Source organism: Passer domesticus, chromosome 2, assembly GCF_036417665.1.
Source record: "Passer domesticus isolate bPasDom1 chromosome 2, bPasDom1.hap1, whole genome shotgun sequence".
Lineage (NCBI taxonomy): Eukaryota > Metazoa > Chordata > Aves > Passeriformes > Passeridae > Passer > Passer domesticus.
The window spans coordinates 3,402,759-3,422,305 of NC_087475.1; the positions used below are offsets into that span (position 1 = coordinate 3,402,759).

General features: G+C 39.0%; 1 protein-coding gene and 1 long non-coding RNA gene across 6 annotated transcripts in view; one reads left to right on the forward strand and one right to left on the reverse strand.

The window, feature by feature from the left end:
- DSCAM (DS cell adhesion molecule) overlaps positions 1-19,547 on the forward strand; it is a 465,664-nt gene that overhangs the window by 72,471 nt on the left and 373,646 nt on the right. The window lies entirely within an intron of this gene.
- Positions 338-13,364, reverse strand: LOC135295163 (uncharacterized). 2 transcript variants are annotated; one of them, XR_010357186.1, is made up of 4 exons: positions 13,039-13,364; positions 12,330-12,684; positions 3,759-3,928; positions 338-591 (listed from the first exon to the last, which is right to left on the reverse strand). It is a non-coding gene; the product is annotated as an uncharacterized LOC135295163 (long non-coding RNA). The 2 variants fall into 2 exon arrangements; XR_010357185.1 differs by lacking the exon at positions 13,039-13,364 and having other exon boundaries at positions 12,330-13,024.

Here is a 19,547-nt window from a genome sequence, read left to right on the forward strand (position 1 = left end):
GGAGTGAGATGAGGATAATATTTTTTTGAATTATTAAATATCAGCAACATATATAAAATTTTAACAAATCTTTGTATATATAATATATATATTACATTTTATATATAGCATAATATATAATATACATTTAAATATAATATAATATAATATAATATAATATAATATAATATAATATAATATAATATAATATAATATAATATAATATAATATAATATAATATAATATAATATAATATAATATAATATGATATAATATGATATAATATAATAATATTTACGTAATTTAATATATAATATAATTAGGTATATAAATAATTTGTAAACTCTCTTCAACCAAAAACATGTCAGTGAGGTTTAATTCTTCTCTTCAGAGTTGTATCAGCACTCAGAAAGTACAGCAGGCAAACCTCTCCCTGTGCTGAACTTCCTTCACTCCCTGGAAAGCTGATGGGAGCAGCATTCAGCCACGCTCAGGTCAGGCTGCAGGTTTGCTGTTACAGTAATGTGCTTTCTGAGCTTCCTAAAGTGCACTTGCCCATCTCTAAAGACAATATATTGCTTCCTCACTTTCTCTTTCAGCAAGGTTATTTTCCTGAGGGACCAAGGAAAAAAAATATTTACTGCATTATTTAAGAAATGTCTAGTTTTCCACGTTTTTCCTGAGAGCTCTGCTCTTTTAAGAGGACAGTGTCTCATAGCACCAGAATTTTGAGATGGTAAAAAATTAGCACTTCTTGCTTGTGCAAACAATTTTCATATTTTCCTCTGTCTGGTGAACTAAAATTGTAACTGAGTGAGGCCACCTACTTCAAACAGTTCACTGAAAGAAATTATAAGTAACAAGCAATAGGACAAGAAGAAGTGGCCTCAAGATGTGCCAGGGGAGGTTTAGGTTGGATATTGGGAAAAATTTCTTCACTGGGAGGGTGTTCAGAACAAACTGCTCAGGGAAATGCTGGAATTGCCACACATGAACGTGGTACTTAGGGAGATGGATTAATTGTTGGACTCTGTAGTCTGAGAGGCCTTTTCCAGCCTAAACCATTCCTCTGCCTTCTCTGGGCTCCATTTTTGTTTCCTGTTCATTGGAATTGGAGTATTTTGTTCAGGTGGATCATTTTAAAGTTATGTCTCTGGTGTGGGTAGCATTGGACACAAGGATTTCAACAGCCTGGTGGGAGTCAGGAGTTGGGAGCCACTCAGAGAGATGAAGATGGAAAGTATCTGATCCACATGTCAAAAAAATCACTTTTTGGTAGCAGAAAGGAAGGTGAGCAATGTGGTTGTAGCACAGCAGGGGTTTCTGATCATTTACTCAGCACAGAGAAGTGAAATGCAGGTGTTGACATCAAGAGAGTGGCATTTCCCTGAAGAGGGAACTTGTGGATTTTCCTCAGTGTGACTGGACATTTTGGCTGGTCTGAGGGCAGAGAACAATGGTGGCTGCTTGTGAGAGATGGAGGAGAAAAATGTCTTTAAGTGGGGTGTTGTGGTGGTTAAAATCCATAAAATCAAAATTTGCTGTGTCTCACCATACCCAGCAATTTTAATTCTAATGGGATTCACGAATGGAAGCAGTGGCTTTGACATTTCAGTAACAAAGCATGCCTAGGAGAAAAATGTATCATAATTTTTCTTTTCCCTCTGTTGCTGCTAAGTTTTGGGAGCCCTTCATTTCCATCAGTGGGAGGGACTCTTTCCCTCTTCTCACTTTAAAACAAACCAAAATAAAAAACTCAAACCCAACAACCCCTAAATCCTTTTTCTCAATTTTTTTGCCTCAACTCTTTAATTTATTTCCTCTCTACTTAAATTAAAGCATGTGAAAAACTTGATTGGATTCAGGTCCCCTTTAGAATTGCTTTTGCCTTCTTGAGAATTAAACAGAGAGAGAGTGAGAGAGAGAGAGAGAGAGAGGATTGCAAGTCTGCTTGTGGGTAAATGCCTCAAATATTTATTTTTTTTATGATTTATGCCCTTCTCTCTCTTTCCATCTCTGTATCCATCAGTGTGTGTATACATATACATACATACAATATATATAAATATATATACACACATATACTTATCTCTCCATGGGCCTGAGGCTCTGTTGGACCATGCATAACATTATCCAATCTGATGCCCAAACTGTTCTGTTTTACCACCTTGTTATTGATGTTGCCAGTCATGAAGAGGTTTCTTTCAGCATGGCTGAATTCAGTGACACAGTTAGTCTTTCACTGGAAATATCTGTGTCACATATTTTCTCCCCAGATGTGCTTGAAATTTCCTTCATTTTCCTGGGTGAAACCCATTTTATCACCTGGCCAGCTTCTCCCAGCCCTCATGGTTTCTGTAATATTAATTATCTCTGGGGCTTGAAGGGCCTTTAAATAAATAAGGCCTGCATTTAACTGAACTTGATGTTTACCAGCTCTTTATTAAAGGTGAAATAGGAGCAGACTGATTGCTAACCTTCCCAGGTGCTCACTCAACAATCTTCCATTTTGTCTTTGCTCTTATTTCACCATTCTTCAGGCAGTTTTTTTGGTTCACAGATATTTTCTTGAATATTTAAGGCAATATTTTTATCTCTTTGGTTTAATTGCATGATTTGGGGTGGGGGTGTCTGATTTTATAGACAGAAAAGCTCAGTGCTGTTAGATTTGGTAGCAAAATTCTACAAACAGGGATATGCTTTGACAAACCAGTGTGCTAGTTTTAGGTCCAGTTTTATGATTTATTTTCGTTTTTGCTTTTTGAAATAGCAGTTGTAGCCTTGTTTTCTTCCTTATAAATCTCCCCTGCCAGGAGCTTGTGATCTTGTCACCTTCCTGAGCAGCAGTGGATAAGTAGGTGACCACAGTAAGCAGTGTGTGCTCGAGGTTTCCCATCAAAACCCAGCCTAACCTGAGCAAACACCAACGAGCTGTGACAGCTTTGATGTGTGGGGACAAAATTGATGCATGAGATTCATTTTAATGAGCGTGTGCCTCGCCACTGGGAATCCTTCCTGCCTGTGGATGTGGTTTAGCTGCACTCTGAGGGGAGCAGAATGGCAAAACTGCCACCAGCAGTGATTTTCAGGTTATTTTTAATACATCCAAAGAGATACCTACAGGTGATATTTGGGAAAAAAAGCAAACAAACAGAAACAGAATATTCTATTGTTGTGTGTTGTGCCAGGTAACTGATTTCAGTTAAAGCATCATTGTGGAGAACAGTGCTACTAAGTTGATAAATCCACATTTTTTTTAGGGCTGTAGATGCTCACACAACACTCATTTGGTTTGCCCTCCCTGTCAAGAGTCCAATTTTAATTGAGAGGCTCATTAGAAGAATGACTCATTAGAAGGAGTTGGAGGTGCCTGTCTGGTCGGGCTTTGTTTCATTCGCTGTGACATCAGTGTTGTACCTGGGCTGCTGATCTGTAAAGCCACATTTTAATTGCATGTGTGTTTTCCCTTTGGAAGAGGGTTGTGATGGAGGCCAGGTGACCTTTTAGTCAGAATCAAGTGAAATTTAAAGCCTGTGATCTGGTGTGTGAGCTCAAGCTGTGCCGGAGCAGATGCTCTGACCTGATGCAGAAAGGTGATAGATGCAAAATCTAAACATTTTATGTTGTGAGCCAAAAATACCTGGAAAACTTAAAGCCAGTGAATTTTTTTGTAAGAGTGAGAGTACAGAAAAAAGATTAAATTGTTTAGATGTTCTCTACCACCACCAAAATTGCATTATAATTACGATTAGTTGTTTTTCACAGCAAGAGTATCCTACCAGTTTATTTTTTCATGGTGTTTTCTCTTGTTTAAAATAAATCCTGCCCATTCTTGCCATGCACTCAAGCTCTGGCGGTGTCGAATGAGTTGAAATGTTTCCTGTGGGCCATTGGAGAGCAACGTGATGCCAACGCTTTCAGCTGCCAGAGGAGTGTGATCCACAGAGACCTGTCAACAAAAGCAGGTCAACAGGATTGAGCAAGGCAAAAAAAATCAATAAATCTTTGAATTAATCATGCAGCTGCCAGGGAGAATTATGGGTGCATGAAATGAAGGCTGTAGGTATATGTCTATGGCAACTTATTCTCTCCTACCTCATTGTGTCCTTTCCTGTGCCTGCAGGTTTTCCTTTCCCTGCTGCCATCTGAATGGCCCCGTGTTTATTTGAGTACCTTCATGGATTACTCACTGTTCCTTTCAAAGTAACCAGTTCTGTTTTGATTACAGAAATTCCCCTTTTCTTCCTCTCTGTCTGCACTGTCACTTTTCTCACCGTTGTGTGCACTCAGTGAGAATTAATCGCGGGATTTCACCTCCAGGATTGCACATCTTGTGCAGTGAATTGGACTGAAAGCCGCTGCTGCCTGGGTGAACAGAGGAGTTAAAAATTCATGCCAGTGCTGCAGGTGAGGGGACACCCTTGTGAGCCCTTCTGCAGCAGCAGGGCTGGGCAGGGAGCCCTGGGCCAGCTCTTCCTCCCTGGGTGATGCCCAGCTCTGCCTCACAGGCAGATGTGGCCACTGAACACCCTGCCAAGGGGGATGTCCCACACCCTGCTCCCTGCAGCTGGGATGCAGCCATGGGGAACTAAAAGGGCAGCTCGAGGGAGCAGTTTGACCCTGGGACATGCTTGGGAGGGATGTGTGGAACTGAGAATTCAGAGGTGCATCCCGTGGGTATCTCTGGTTTCAGTTCTGTGCTTCGGTTTCATTCTCTCCTCCTCCTCCAAAGGATTTGTCTCTCATTGCAGGGCCCTGGAGGGATTGTTCTCTACAACTTCCCCACGCAAAACTCGAGTGTTTTACTGCTGCAGCTGCTGGGCTGGCAGCAAGAGAGGATGGGGAAATGAATACCGGGGCATCTTTAAATCTTAGTTTCTGCTGCAGGTGATGCAGAGGTCCCTCCTCTGTGCCCAGCTCGGCTCTCCAGCTGCAGAACTCTGTCCTGCACCATGCCAGGGATGCCTCCTTGGCTCCCTGCCCGGGCATCAGTGCTGGCTCTCTTCCAGCTGGGGTGCAGCCCAGTACTGGATGCTCACTCTCACTGCAAATTCAAATTCATTTTCCTCTTTTATCCAGGGCTTTCTTTGCAAATAGACACTGATATTCATAAAATCCCCAAGAACAATTGCCCTGCTACTTGTGGAAGGTCAGGGCAGGCTCTGTTTGGGGATTACATATTCCAGCTGACATACAGCACTCTTGTTTTTCAATTGTATGCCTAGGGATTTTTTTTTTTCCTAAAGGTTTTTCCCTCCTTCTCCATTAAAACAGAGAATCAAATTCCTGACACACTCAGAAAATACATTACAGTCCAGCTGTGGAGGTGATTTTTTAATTTTTGCACTAACAAAGAGACAAAAGATTATAGTTTTCTAGAGCAGGCAGAGATTTGTTTTGTTTTGTTTTGTTTTGTTTTTTGTTCTCCTTTTGTAAGACATCCTGCTGGTTAAATACCATTGTTTAGTAAACCCACATTTTATTCTTTAGAGAGACATAAACCATAGGAAAGTAACAACTCTTTTCTTCTGATATTTGTCTTGCAACTGATCCTCCAGGCAATACCTGAGTGATAATGATGGAAGAAATATTTCCTCCTGTTCTTTCAGACTCACATTTGTTTTGTGCTTCTAAGAGTGTGTTTTCTTCCATGAATCCTTTCATGTACTCCATTTTCCCATCCAATCTAAAACTGTTTTTCACAGAACACTGACTAAAATATATTTGTTTAAAAACTGAAGGGTATTTCTGATATGAAAAAGGAAAAATGACACCAACTGAAATGCTAAAAGTCACCATGTGGGTATACACAAAAAACTCATCTCTTAAATGTGCAAAATATTTTGCAGATTTGAAAAAATAATAAAATTATATAGATATTTGAAATTAAAGAAATACTTATTATGTTCTTCTAAAATCAAAACATTTCTGTAAAATAAATGTTTAATATGAAGGTTCACAAAAGTCTCCGTAAGCACTGATATTTTTACATGTATGTACATGTATGTAAAAGTATCAGTTGAAAATAAAAATTGAAAATATTGAAAATATTTTGATTTATAGTGTATTTATATAAAATTTATATATTATATAATTTTATATTTATAATATAAATATATAATGCATAAATGTATATATTTATATTTGAAATATAATTAGGAACATACTGCAAAATAATCTGCAGCTGCAGATGTAGTGCATAGGTTAGGGAAAAAAACAGTGGGGATAAAAGAAAACTGGGAAATAAAAAAATGCTGACCTTGAATTGTATATAAATGGAGAAGTCTTAGGGAAGAATCCAGAGGAATAAGGGGATTGATCATCTACACAACACTTTTTGTTCTGCTTAAATGTTTTTTGAATTCCTAAGTGTGCAGGATATCATGAACTCCTTGTGCTGAAAACAAATAAGACATTAATTTTCTTGGAAGAATTCCATTAGAGCAACAGAAGCAAAGTTGATCTGCTTTTCAAAATGCACATTTATGACCTGCTGAAAGGCAAATTCAGGGCTGGGAAGGCAAAGGGCATCCAGAAATAAGAAGTGAGGGGATAATGTGTGCTGTGGCACAGCAGCCATTCAGCAGTTTTATACAAGGGGTGAGGAAAAGAAAACCCCTGGAAATGTCAGCAGCCCAACAAGACCTTGTGAGATGCTCTGTGTGCTTTCAAAAGGGATTTCAGAAAAAGAAGTTATTCACTGGATTTTGGCCCTCCTTTTCTTTCATGCGTCTTCTCCTTTCTTGCATGAGCTCTGTTTATTATTAGGATTTCTTTGCCCCCTTATCAATGGTTATTCATAGCACGTTTTAGAGCTGACTTGTTTTTCGAGTGTTAAAGAGATTCTGTATCACAAACTCTGTCAAAAATCAAGGGAACCTTTATTTCTGCCGGTTTTGGCATCTTTCTTCCTTTATGAAAAGCCCAAACCCACTTTTTGGTTAATTGTAATTATCACTCTTGTGATATCTCTTTATCTCTTTTCCCTCTTTATTATCGAGGAAAACTGAAAAGCAAAGAAACAAAACTTCCTCAGTTTTCTCACTGCAAATCCTCAGGCAGGAACTTCTAAAACCTTATTCATTCCTTGGACCCATGGTTCCTGTTTCTTCCCAAGTACTAAAATGTGAAATAAAAGAGATTCAGTGTGAAGGAAGCATAGGAACCCCTGATAAATTGGTAGGACAGTTTTATATCATCAGTAATAAAGCCACAAACCAGTGCTTCAGATTTCTGTTTATGCAGCTCCTGTTGCTTTGGACTGGAGTTCCCCATGTGAGGAGGGGGAAGAGGAATTTCAGTGGGAGAGCTGGAGTAATTAAACATTGCTTGTCATTAAAAATGGCTAAAAATAGTTAGCTAAAAGAAGATGAAATGTGTTGTCTTTTTCTTTGTTTCTTTCATTTAGATTTATTTCCTCACTACATCTGACACCTGATAATAAATTGTTGGAAGGAATCCACAGGAACAGAGGGCCATAATTATGAATGCCCTAAATTTTCTGTCTCCACCATCCCCAGACCTTCATGTTGTTTTAATTAATGAAAATTAATTGCATTTAGAATCAAAACTCTCTTCTTCCTTACTATTTTGAAGTGCATAATTCTTTTCTCTCTCTCTCTCAGGACTGATATCCTTTCTGCCAACTACTTTATTAGGAAAAATGTGTGTATTTTGGTTAAAAATGCTGTCTTGCTATTGAAAAAGTTATGTTTCAGCCAAAACAAATAAATAAAAAAACTGCAAGGGGTGCAGAAAAAATCAGAAATTTTCCTTTCAATATTTTCAAAATTGCATATTTTCCTCTTTTCATTTCAAAGTGAAAGCTGTTTGAAAATTACCCATGTAATTCTCTAGGGAAAAAAATATTTATTAGGATAAAGAAGTTGTGTGGGTTTTTATTGATTGTTTGTTCCATTACCAATCCTAGCAGGTGTTTTGTTGGTTTGGTTTTTGGTTGTTTTATTTGGGTTTTTTTATTGTCGTGCTCCTTATTTTTTTACTTTCTTCCCTGAATTCCTGTTTTGGGAGGAGTATTTTGAGCAAATGAACATGTGGAAATTAGCAAACTCTGTCACATCCAAATATAATATTTTCTGTGGAAAGAAAGCTCAGAAAAATTTTGTGTTTAGCCATTTAACCACACCATTTATTCAGGATGGCTTTTTAAAATAAAATCAATGCTAATTTTGCATTTCCCTAATGGGAGCCTATTAAGCTGAGTACACAGGCATTTTTAACCTCAGACACGTTGCAGGGGCAAGTCAGCACTGGATTTAATCTGGTGTATTAATGAGGAACAGGGAAATTCTGTGTCTGGATGACTTGGATTCTGGATTGGGAAGTTTCAAACACTTCCCCCTCTAATAATTCACCCAATATCTCTTTTTACAGTTATTATGGAGCATCATTTAAAGCTTCTGCTCAGGGTTCTTCTTTTCTGCAGTTCACGGATGCCCATAAAATAATAATCTGGGTTGAAACTTGGCTCCAAATTATTTTTATTTGAACAGCAAATGATCTGTTAGGCCACTGAAGACCTTTCAAGCCAGATTGGACAGGAATTCCAAAGCAGTCTGTGCTGGCTGTATGACTGAATTCCATCCGAAAAGAATGGAGCAGGAAGCTAAAAGAACAAGGGAGGAAAGAGAAGTTTAGATTTATTATGGTTTGGGGAGTGGCTTTTTACAAGAAGGAAGATACTAATTGAGCTGAGAGTGGAACAGTGGCAAAATGTGTGGGCAGAAATGAAGTGACTTTGTGCTCCTCGCACTGGTCTCACAATCCCATTAGTTTTCCATCCTGTCACCCTGGAAGCACTGGGGAGACACTGAGGAGAAGCAATTAGGCCAGGTCTCAGCACAAGCAGCTGCCTCTGACACAGTCCAAACGTGTCCATATGTTCCCAAAAGAAGAGGGAATGTTTCTCTCCACTTCTGAAATGCCAGGGGAGAGGTCAAGCCATGAGTGCTGCAGGCTCAGAGGAGCAGGGGATTCAAATAGAGTTGTTTTCCAGTTGAAACCTTTTCACTGGGAACTGGAATATTTAACATTTTACACTTCAAAAAAGAGATTATAAATCCCTACTTCCTTATCCCTACTTCTTTTTTTTTCTCATCTATCAGTGTCATTCAGAATAAAAGTCTGAATTTAAAATTTGTGGTAACAAAATAAAATTTGTGGTAACATCACCCCCACACCCTCTAATTAAGGAAATTTTAGAAAATGCATAATGTCTGCAAATGAGAAGTTGTGGAGGGAAAGGGGTGGGAAGAGCAAACAGTTGAGGTGCTCTGCATTCGAGGAGTGTTACTTCATTCAGTAACTTAAAGTTGGAGGGGAAAGGTGGGATAAAACCACCATATAATCCAATTTTTCTCCTCCCTTGTACGTGCATTTTGCCTGGGGGAGCAAGTGGGAAGCAATGCTGGACAGGGGCTGAGGAGAATTAATTCATTCTTTCATCATTCATAATTATTAATTAATAAATTATTAAATAATTATTAATTCATAAATTATTTCCCTTTGGTAGCCCTGTGCTGGTCCAAAACTTTGTCACCTACCACTCTGTTAAACCAACCTATTTCATCTCCAAATTCCCTCAGGAAACGAGCAACAGGGTAAGAGGGAACGGCCTCAGGCTGGGCCAGGGCAGGCTCAGCTGGGCCAGCAGCAGGAATTTGCCCATGGAAAGGGTGCTCAGGCCTTGGCAGGGGCTGCCCAGGGAGCTTGGCAGTGCCCATCCCTGCAGGTGTCCCCTGGAGGTGGCACTGAGTGCTCTGGGCTGGGGACAAGGTGGCCATGGGGCACAGCTGGCACTGCCTGGGCTGGGAGGGCTTTGCCAACTTTATTTAATTCTATTCTACCATTCCAAAGCTCAGAATCCCTCCCAGGCCACAGGCTCTGGTGTTTCTCTCACACTCAGCTCTTTCAGGTGCCTCCACATTGTAGCAGTGGATGAAATTTAATTTTTTTTTTGTTTCCCCATCACACTTGGACACTGCCGGGGTCGGCTGTTGTTTGTCTTTGCCCCAGCACGGGAAAAAGTGGTTCTGGGTAGGCTGCGCTCTCGAAGAAGGAGTTTGGACTCTTGCTTTTGGTCTTTAGTTGAGTTTATTATTTCTTATCTACAAAGATTTTCTGTCTGTCTAGCCGAGGTCTGACTAGCAAGACAGCCAAAGGCACTCTCTCCCGCCCACGAGGCGGTTGTCTCTTTTATAATGAAAATTACGTATTCGATATTTACCTTTACTTCCCAATACTTTCTGCCCTTGTTGGCAAGTGTCCTCTTTCTATGAACCAATCCACACATGCCAACATCATCCTGAACATGGATGCCAAGGAGAAGAAAGAAGAAGGACAGGGCACGCCCAAATTCCTCCATCTTGGGACTCCTGATCCATGTACAGAATTCTAGACTCCTTTGTACAATACATAAAACCCCCCTGTACAGTGCATTATAACTTAAGTTCTAACAAGTGAATAACATCCCCTCTCTATTTAGACATGAAATTTTCTCATCTCCTCACCTTCAGGTGTCATTTCTTTAAAAGGATCAAAGTCAAGCCACTAGGTACTTTTGGCAACATTTTAGGGCCTCCGAGCCCCCCAAGGGTTGTCTTGGTAGCTCTGGACATCTGGAGTGATGTACTGAGCTCCCACAGGACACCAGTGCAGGTATTCCTTGGACGTATAAAGTGTTGAATTTTAAATGTGGGGAAATGTTGTTTTGATAAATCACAAGCGTCTTTCAGTGGCTCAAAGGATATTAAAATGTCACAGCTAAGCAACTCAGCATTCTCATTCTTTATTCCTGTCTTTGAGGACACACTTTGCAAACTGTGGAGGAAACAGATAATTTTCTCTAGGAATTAGGAGAGTCAGAATATTGCTGTACTGCAGTGAACAATTAATGATATTTATCTCTCACATAAGGCTTTACCCTTTTCCTCTATAAATCTTTTCTGCAGGAGCAATTTATGGAGTGATATCTCCATTTTGCACATACAGCAGGTGAGACACTGCATGAGCACAGGGAAAATATCAAATCTGCTTCAAAGCTTTACTAGATTTAAAGTTATGTGGTTACTGGGGAGGCCCCCACTGTGCAAACTTTAGGCCATGCTTTCAAAATGTTTCTCTCACTAAGTTTGTGGTTTATGTTTGATCTGTAGAGTTTTCTTAATTTTGGTTGTTTTGGGACTTTACTTAAAATACTTTCAGACATGAAAAAGTAAAAAAAAAAATCACATATCTTCATAATCATTTGGATCCACCTATGAATTTCATAATATTTATTCATTTACCTAAGCATTGCAACATGCAATACAAGCAAAAAAAAGGAATTGTAAATATGAAACTCAACTGAGGGGAGAGGAGGAAGTGGGCAAATTAAGGAAACACAGAGTTATATTAATTTTTGCTGTCTTCTTATGTGACTTGAAAAATGTCAAATCTAAGTCTACATAGACTTTTTTAACATATTTTTTCTGTAGAAAAATCCTTGGATTTTGAGACCAAGGGAAGCTCCTAGGTTTTATTAGCAATAAAGATGAATATTTTTGTTATTCTGAAGATGAATAATGCCTTGTTTCTAATAGCTCTGGCTGCAGCCTAAAACTTGTTTTAGGGAACATTAGTCTGACAGAGCCAAGCTTGGAGCAATCTAAGATATTTAAAACTTGACTTTTGGCAGGAAACTCCTCCTTACACACATTCATTATTTTATGTTTTTTTAATTACTCATAGTACCTGAAATAAGCAAGGGAGATATAAAAGAGTAATTTGCAGTCTAACAAATGTCCCTATATGTGATTTATTTCTTTTAATCAGCACTGACCTTTTGAATTGATTATCTGTGATTTACAGGAGGACCTGTGTAAGACCAGACATCCATGACTGAAGAGACTGAAATGACTTGCATTTCTAAAACAAACAATTTACAATACTAATTGAAAGATCTGCAGCAGAAATATGTGACTTAAAATTTTTGCAATTTGAAAACCATTCAGTGTTTATGGCTTTTTCTTTGCTTTTATCAATGGTGTTAAATATTTTTTGACATTGTGGGTGACATAAATAGTGACATGCAGTTGAGTTGAATTATTAAACTATAGATGCATATGCATTTGGAAGAGCCTTAGCCTGTAAATAAAGACAATAAATCAGATTTTACAATCAGCCTTCCACCTGTCAAACATCCTATATAAAGCTACCCTGGCTACAGGTTGAAGATCTAGCAGTGCATAGATCAGAAAATGAAGTTTTTTATTGCTACAGCTGTTTGGTATTGGCCCTCAAATTCGAAATGGATGACAGAGGTGCTCAGTTTGGGGCATTTTTATGTTTACCTGCCTGTCTGAAGAAAAGCAGCGTGTCCCTTTCATGTAGGATAAGGAGCCTTTGGGGGATACTTGGAAACTGAGGTAAAAATGTGTCTGTCCTGTAGACAAGTGCAAGTCTCTTCCTGAGGAATTCCCGTGACAAGAGATGAAGCTCATTTCTGTAAAGTGAAATTCTGAAACCTGCCTTGTTTCTCTCTGGTGGAAAACACTTAGATCAGAAAATGATGCTGAACAGAATTGCCTGGTTGAGCTGGATTTTAGTCTTTGCATACCTGGTTCTAACGGGGTTGTCTGATGTTCCTCAAATCAAGGGTTCTGTTCTCCCAGGGAACAATTTAGTTTCCTTTCAGAGAATAAAGATCTAGAACAGAAAAGAGAGAAAGACAGTTTCTGCAGTGGGCCTCAACTTAGTGGAAGGTATTTTATTCCCCAGGCAGCACTGCCAGTTCCTGCTCATGGGAAGTCACAACTGGGACTGTGTTTGTTCATGTAATTATAGAATGACTTGGGTTTGGAAGGCACCTTAAAAATCACTCAGTGCCACCCCTGCCATGGCAGGGACACCTTCCACTGTGCCAGGCTGCTCCAGCCCCAGTGTCCAGCCTGGCCTTGGGCACTGCCAGGGATCCAGGGGCAGCCACAGCTGCTCTGGGCACCCTGTGCCAGGGCCTCGTAAACCTCACAGTAAATTATTTTTTCTGATATTCAATCTAACCCTGTCTGTCAGTGTGAATCCATTCCCTGTATGCTGTCCCTGCATCCCCTGGAAATTGTCTCTCTCCAGCTTTCCTGGGGCTCCTGCAGGCCCTGCAAGGCCACCCTGAGCTCAGCCCAAAGCTTCTCCTGTGCAGGTGAACAATGCCAGCTGTGCCAGCCTTTCCTGCCAGCAGAGCTGCTCCATCCCTCTGCTCATCCTGGAGCCTCCTCTGGGCTGTCTCCAGTTCTGTTTTCTCAGAGAACAAAACCCTTGTTCTGAGGAATGTCAGACAATCAACTTAGAACAAGGTATGCAAAGACTCTCTCCTCTGGTGCCTCCACGTCCTCCCTGTGCTGGCCCCAGGGCTGGGGCAGCTCTGCAGGTGGGGTTTCATCCCCTTTCCTGTTCCCTATGATGCCTTGAGAGGCTTCCTGGAACAGGAGCTGGACAGAGTTAAAGGAATAAAGTAGAGATTTATTAAAAAGGCCTTCAAAGGATACACCTTGGACAGTACAAGAGCCTGGCTAAGGCTGCACCCAAGATGGATGATGGGTCACAAGTTTTCACACTTTTATAAGTTTTGGTCCATTTCCATATTAGGTTTAATTGTCCAATTACAGCTCCAGGTTATGCAATCCCATCCTCCCAGATTGCTCTCCTCAATTCCCTGTTGTTTGTACTTTTTGGGGCTGAAGCTGCAGCTGTGTCCTGGGTTCTGGGACTGAAAAAGGATTGCTTTGTCTGACTGAACTGTGAGGAGAACTTGCTAACACTTTTTGTGAAGTTCAGAGCATATATATATATATATATATATATATATAAAATATATATATTTTAAACTAATGCAGTACAGAATCTGGAAAATATGAAAGCTAAAACTTAAGGCATTACCCACACTGGGGGATCAGCCTGGACACAGTTGGTTTATCTGTGGGTTTTGTGTTGTCATCGCTTGGCAAAGATTGTACAGAAACTGTGTTGATGTCAGTTAAGGAAGATGACATTTTTTGTCTATCGTGTTCTTAATCTAACAGATTTACTTGTCTTGATTTCACACCTAATTGCTGAAAATATTGTGATTAGACAGGGATATAAAAGCAGTATAATATAATACCTGTTGACAGAACTGATTAAGACTGAAAGACAGAGGAAAACAAGTACCCTATTATGTGCCAGAGGTCACTGAAAAAAGTGGATTTAAAGCAGCTGATGTAAAGCAGCTCAATATTCTGTTATCTATGGATGATTTTAAAAGCAAGTTGTTCTCTAATGGAATTCCCTTTTCACTGGACTGTCATCACTGACTGCTCTATTATGTATTCAATTACAATATCTTTATAGAAAAGTACTTGTTCTATAGAATGAAAATAAAAAAAAATTGAAATTATGAAAGTTTGAGAAAATGTGACTGTTACCCAATATGCCATCTGATTTTCTCATTGTACACTGAGGCAGTTATTGTAGAGTTCCTATTTTATGCAAAGGCATAGCCCTTTTATTTTGCCTCAAAGATGGATAATTTCTCTTAAGGAGAAAATAATTTCTCTTAAGGAAAGGAAACACTTGAGCTCTGTAATCATTTTTGTGCTGGAAAAAACAGAACCATCCAGATTTGGATCTGCTACTTTAACTTTCTCTTTCACACATGTGGATTCCTCCCTTTTAATATACATTTTAATATACATTTAATACACATTCCTCCTTTTTTATATACTTAAAATACAGTGTGCTGTATTTTAGTTGTTTGTGCATGACCAGACTTTGGTAATATCTAATATCTAATATCTAATATATGTTAATATCTAATATATAACCTCGATGACAATCCCTGCGTAGCTCACTTATTACTGGAAATACCAGACATTTCTTCCTGTGTAAAAGTCATGACACTGATTTTTGTTTTGCTCAATTTCATCTAAAAAAAGAGGACTCACAAAACCTCCTTGGGTGCTTAACACTTGTGTCAAAACCATGGCTGTTAATCAGAGTGAGAATGAAGAGAGTGGCCTCATCTCACAAAGCTTCCCAATAGCTTTATGGAAAATAATTCCAGTGGTGTTTTCTTCCCGTGGCAAGCGTGGGGAAGTGTTTTATTATTCACCTCAGTATTCTGATGAGACAAGCCAGTCTCTAGGCTCCAGCAAATGAGGCAGTTGCCTAAGGCAGAGCCTGCCAGAGGGGCCTCAATGTCCTTGGCCACACTCTGCGTTTCCCACAGCACAGGGGAGCCTTGGGGGGATTCAGCCACATCCCAACACCACACCTGGAACCTTGGATCTGCAGTGCCAGCTGCTGCCTTGTGCTGTGGGAGGCAGCAGCAGCCACCTCAGGTGCTGCTGGGTTGGTCTGGAGCAGGACCCTACAAGAAATTCCTCCTGGCTCCACCAAGGTCCCGGCTGTTCCTTTGGGATTTCTCCTGAATACCTTTGTCCTACCCCCAAGGAGCAAGCACAGGATGCTGCTGCATCTCTCAGCCCAACAACTGCCTGCCTCTGGGGAGGGAGCTGTCAAATCCCTCTCTGCTGAGCAGAATAATTACCCCACTAAAGATGGAGAACCCTGGGACTGTGACCTCTGGGACCTCTGTGTGGGTGTGAACAGACAGAGCTAAAGGCAAGAGGAGAGGAAGATGTATGGCAGAGTGTTCCTATTAATTGCTCCTGCTCCTCCTTGCTGCAAAAACTCCGCTTGGAGAGATGCTCCAGCAGCAGGTGACTGCACCAGAATATGAATGGGGAATGCAGAATCTTTGTGTTGCCCTTTGTAAATGGATTCTTGCCTTCTGGCTGTGGTTTACTGTCACTGGTGTGCTCTGCTCGTAAGCAGAAGGTTGTGCCTTCCTAGCAATTGTCTAAAAATGGAAAATCTCTCATCTGGATTTCAAAAGGGAGGATGTTGGCTGGTTTTGGGCAGACAGAACACATACAGATGTTTGTGTAACGTGGTTATCTCTGGGTTTTGCTTTTAAACAAAGCAAGCAAAATTTGGAGCATGTTTCAGCGTGGAGGTCAGAGAAATGTGTGGCTTGTCTAATGATAAGCAGAGGACATCTGGTTATACCATCCATCAGTCTATTGCCTAGAGCAAGAGATATCCAAGTTTGACATGTCTGTTTGGGAAGGGGGAGTCAGGAGCAGAGAGATAACAGACTGTTTTATTAAAATGCTGCAGCTGAAGTTGTTGGTGTCTTTGTTTTGGTTTTTTAGGCTTTGGCTTTTTATTTGTTTGTTATTTTCCTCCCAAAAAAATCACTTTTAATTATATTTACTGTATTCACTCCTTGTGGGTGGTGCCCAAAAAGCTGATCATCTAATATTACCCACAGGATGAAAATATTGATTACCCAAAATATTAAAATAATTTGAACATGAAGAAAGTTTGAATGCTATTTTAAAAGATTATTCTGCCTTTAAGATACAGAGGATTCTAAAATCAAGAAGTTCCTACTCAGTAATATTAAAAAAAAAATCCTAAACAGTAAAACCCCTTTATTTGCACTCAGAGATAATGACAGTGCTCTCCTAGATTTGAAAATGGGTCAGAATGTCAGTTCAGCTTGTTTATGATTTTAAGTTGCTACTCTTTTGTTGATTTCATAACCAAAAAAATTTTGTTGACTGTGAATTCACAATATTAATGTTGTGTTGCTAATCCTAATGAAAATAAGAATCATTGGGAATTTTAAAAAATGTTTCATAGTTCTTATGTAGTATTGTACATTTCTAAAGTATGTTATTTTTTAACTTTCTGATATTTTTCATACAATCAGTCCATGCAGATTTCTAATACTTTTAAAACAGAAAAAGACTACTGAACAGTCTTTCTTTCTTTCTTTCTTTCTTTCTTTCTTTCTTTCTTTCTTTCTTTCTTTCTTTCTTTCTTTCTTTCTTTCTTTCTTTCTTTCTTTCTTTCTTTCTCTCTCTCTCTCTCTCTTTCTTTCTTTCTTTCTTTCTTTCTTTCTTTCTTTCTTTCTTTCTTTCTTTCTTTCTTTCTTTTTCTTTCTTTTCTTTCTTTTTTCTTAATTTTCCTTTTCCATATTCATGGAAGTGCTACATTGTGACATTTCTTTCAGATTTTGCCACTTACATCCCTTTTAAAGTGCTCTTCTGACACCAAGAAAATTGTTTTTTTCCTGGATTTTGTTTTCTCTTCAAAAGAATTCCTTTAGAATGGGCTTGTTGTTTTCACATCTAAATATCTCTGAATGTTCCAAATCTCCTTGAATGCTCCTGATTTATTTTATGGAGTTGCAGCCTGCTTCGTGTACCTTGTTTGAAAGCAAACTTCGAGGAAACTTAGGCCAGGTTGGCCACTGGGGCTGGAGCAGCCTGGGACAGTGGAAGGTGTCCCTGCCATGGCAGGGGTGGCACTGGATGATCTTCAAGGTCCCTCCCAACCCAAACCATTCCATGATTGAAAATCTGCTGTGTTCATTTCTCTGGAAGGTTTGGTCAGAGATGGATGGCATTCGTTTTAAGAGGGATTTTATTATAAAATTGCTGGTATTGAATTTTAGCTGTAAGAGCATTTCTGAATCTAAGTGAAATCTTTCCTCTGAAGTTAAAACCTTCAGCACAAAAACATGTCTGGTTCAAGACTGATGCAGTTTTGAAAATCTTGTTGTTTAAAGATAACTCATTTTTTTTACAGACAAAATTTGTTTTCTGTCTGTGTCTTGGTGGTAAAGGGCAAATATAAGTTTTTACTTAGCATTTAATAGAATTTAATAAAACTGTTTCTGGCAATGACTGATTTGGCTGTTTAGTAATAGGTAAAACAATTCTCTGACTGGGCTTTTATAGCAGCTGCATGAATAATCAAATTTCTGTTCAGTTTGGTTGCAAAGCCAAATAAACACGTATTTCTTCTTTTTTTTTAACAATATGAATCAAAGCTCGCTTTGTCCAGTTTTCCCCTGGCTGGGGTATAGAAAAGCAAGAACAATTCCTGTGAATCTCCCAGCACATTTATCACACTGAAGGAAAACCTTTGTTTGCACTATCAGCATATATTCAGCTAAAGCAATAAACTACCAAGGATTAGATTTGAACACAACTGATTGATTTTGGTATCTAACACTGAATGTCTTCCTGGATATTATGCTCCTCAGAGCTGTGCTTCTTTTGCCTCAGACCCATTTGGAAACCTAATGCTCTTTTGAACCCTACATCTAATCAGGTTTCTCTGGCTCCTTAGTCTGTCTGTCTTTTTCTTTTTTTCCCCCCATTTTTTATACAACTCATGGGATTATTCATACTTTTCCATTTGTATTGCAGTGAGCACCTTGTCCTGTGGGAGCAGTTTGATAATTGTAAATATTATGGTCTTCTATTTTGCAGACGTAAAAATTAAAATAAGCTAGGACCAGAGCTGGTCTGTTTTGTGTCTATTCACCACTTGCTACTGAGACAGGGATTTATAAAATCCCCCCAAAAGATAAGTAACTTAATTTCTGGCCTTTCAAAGCTTAATCACTGCAGTTTAAATGCAAATGTTATTATTTATTCTATATTTAAATGAAAATTAGCATTTCAATAATAGGTGCTGCTTGGGAAGCTGGAGTTTTCTTTTTTTTTTTTTTTTCCCAGTGTCTAAAGTTATAGAACTAAAATCTAGTAGAAAACATATTGAAGGCATCCAAAAGAATTTATAGTCTGTGTAGTTAATAAAGTCATAGGTTTTGTTATTCATATCTTGTGGAACAAGAATGATTTTCATAAAGTCATGTGTTTTAAAATACATGTTCCCATTTTTTCCCCAGTTCAGGTTTAAGCTGCTGGAGGTACAGCTTTGGCATTTCTCAGGATGTTAATAAAGTGTTAAAACTTGACACTGAATTAAATAGCATATAGGAGTGTGTGGAGTTGTTTTGTAGAACTCTTTAAAAGATGTAAAGCATTTATATGTGTGAAGATAAAACCCCTCCAGCTGGCAAAAGAAAAAAAAAATGCAGAAAACATGAAGAAAATCTTGCTGGAGTTACTGCCAGTCCCTTCTGAAATAATAGGATTTATGGCTGGTTCTTGCAAGTCATCTCTCTGACGTGTAGGCATTAGTTGGGATTTTTTCTTCATTCAAAGGTGTGGTCTGGTGTGCAATTCTTTTCTGAAATTGCCTTATCTATAATAATGTAGGGAGTAATTTGTTAGTTACATTCTAAATGAGGAGGTTTGAGCCAAATTCACAGGAAAAGAAGCTCTAAATTCTTCTCAGTTTTTGTACAGACAATCACTTTTTATGTTAATCTGCCTGGAGGATTTTCTTGAGAAGGTAAAGAAGAGCATCTTGCAAAACAAGCAAGGTGGAAATACTCCCTTAGGGGAACAAGAAATTCAGCTTATTAACCACAGGCTAATGGAATGCAGATTTAAACCTCCCAGTACCTGTCTTTTTCTAGGACCAGAAGTGCCTCAAAAAGATTATATAGATATTTACTACTTAAAATCTTTTTCTGTCTAGAGATGGATGGATTATGGAGTGAGGATGGGATGTAACATTTATAGTGGTTACTGTGGAGAAATTGAGAC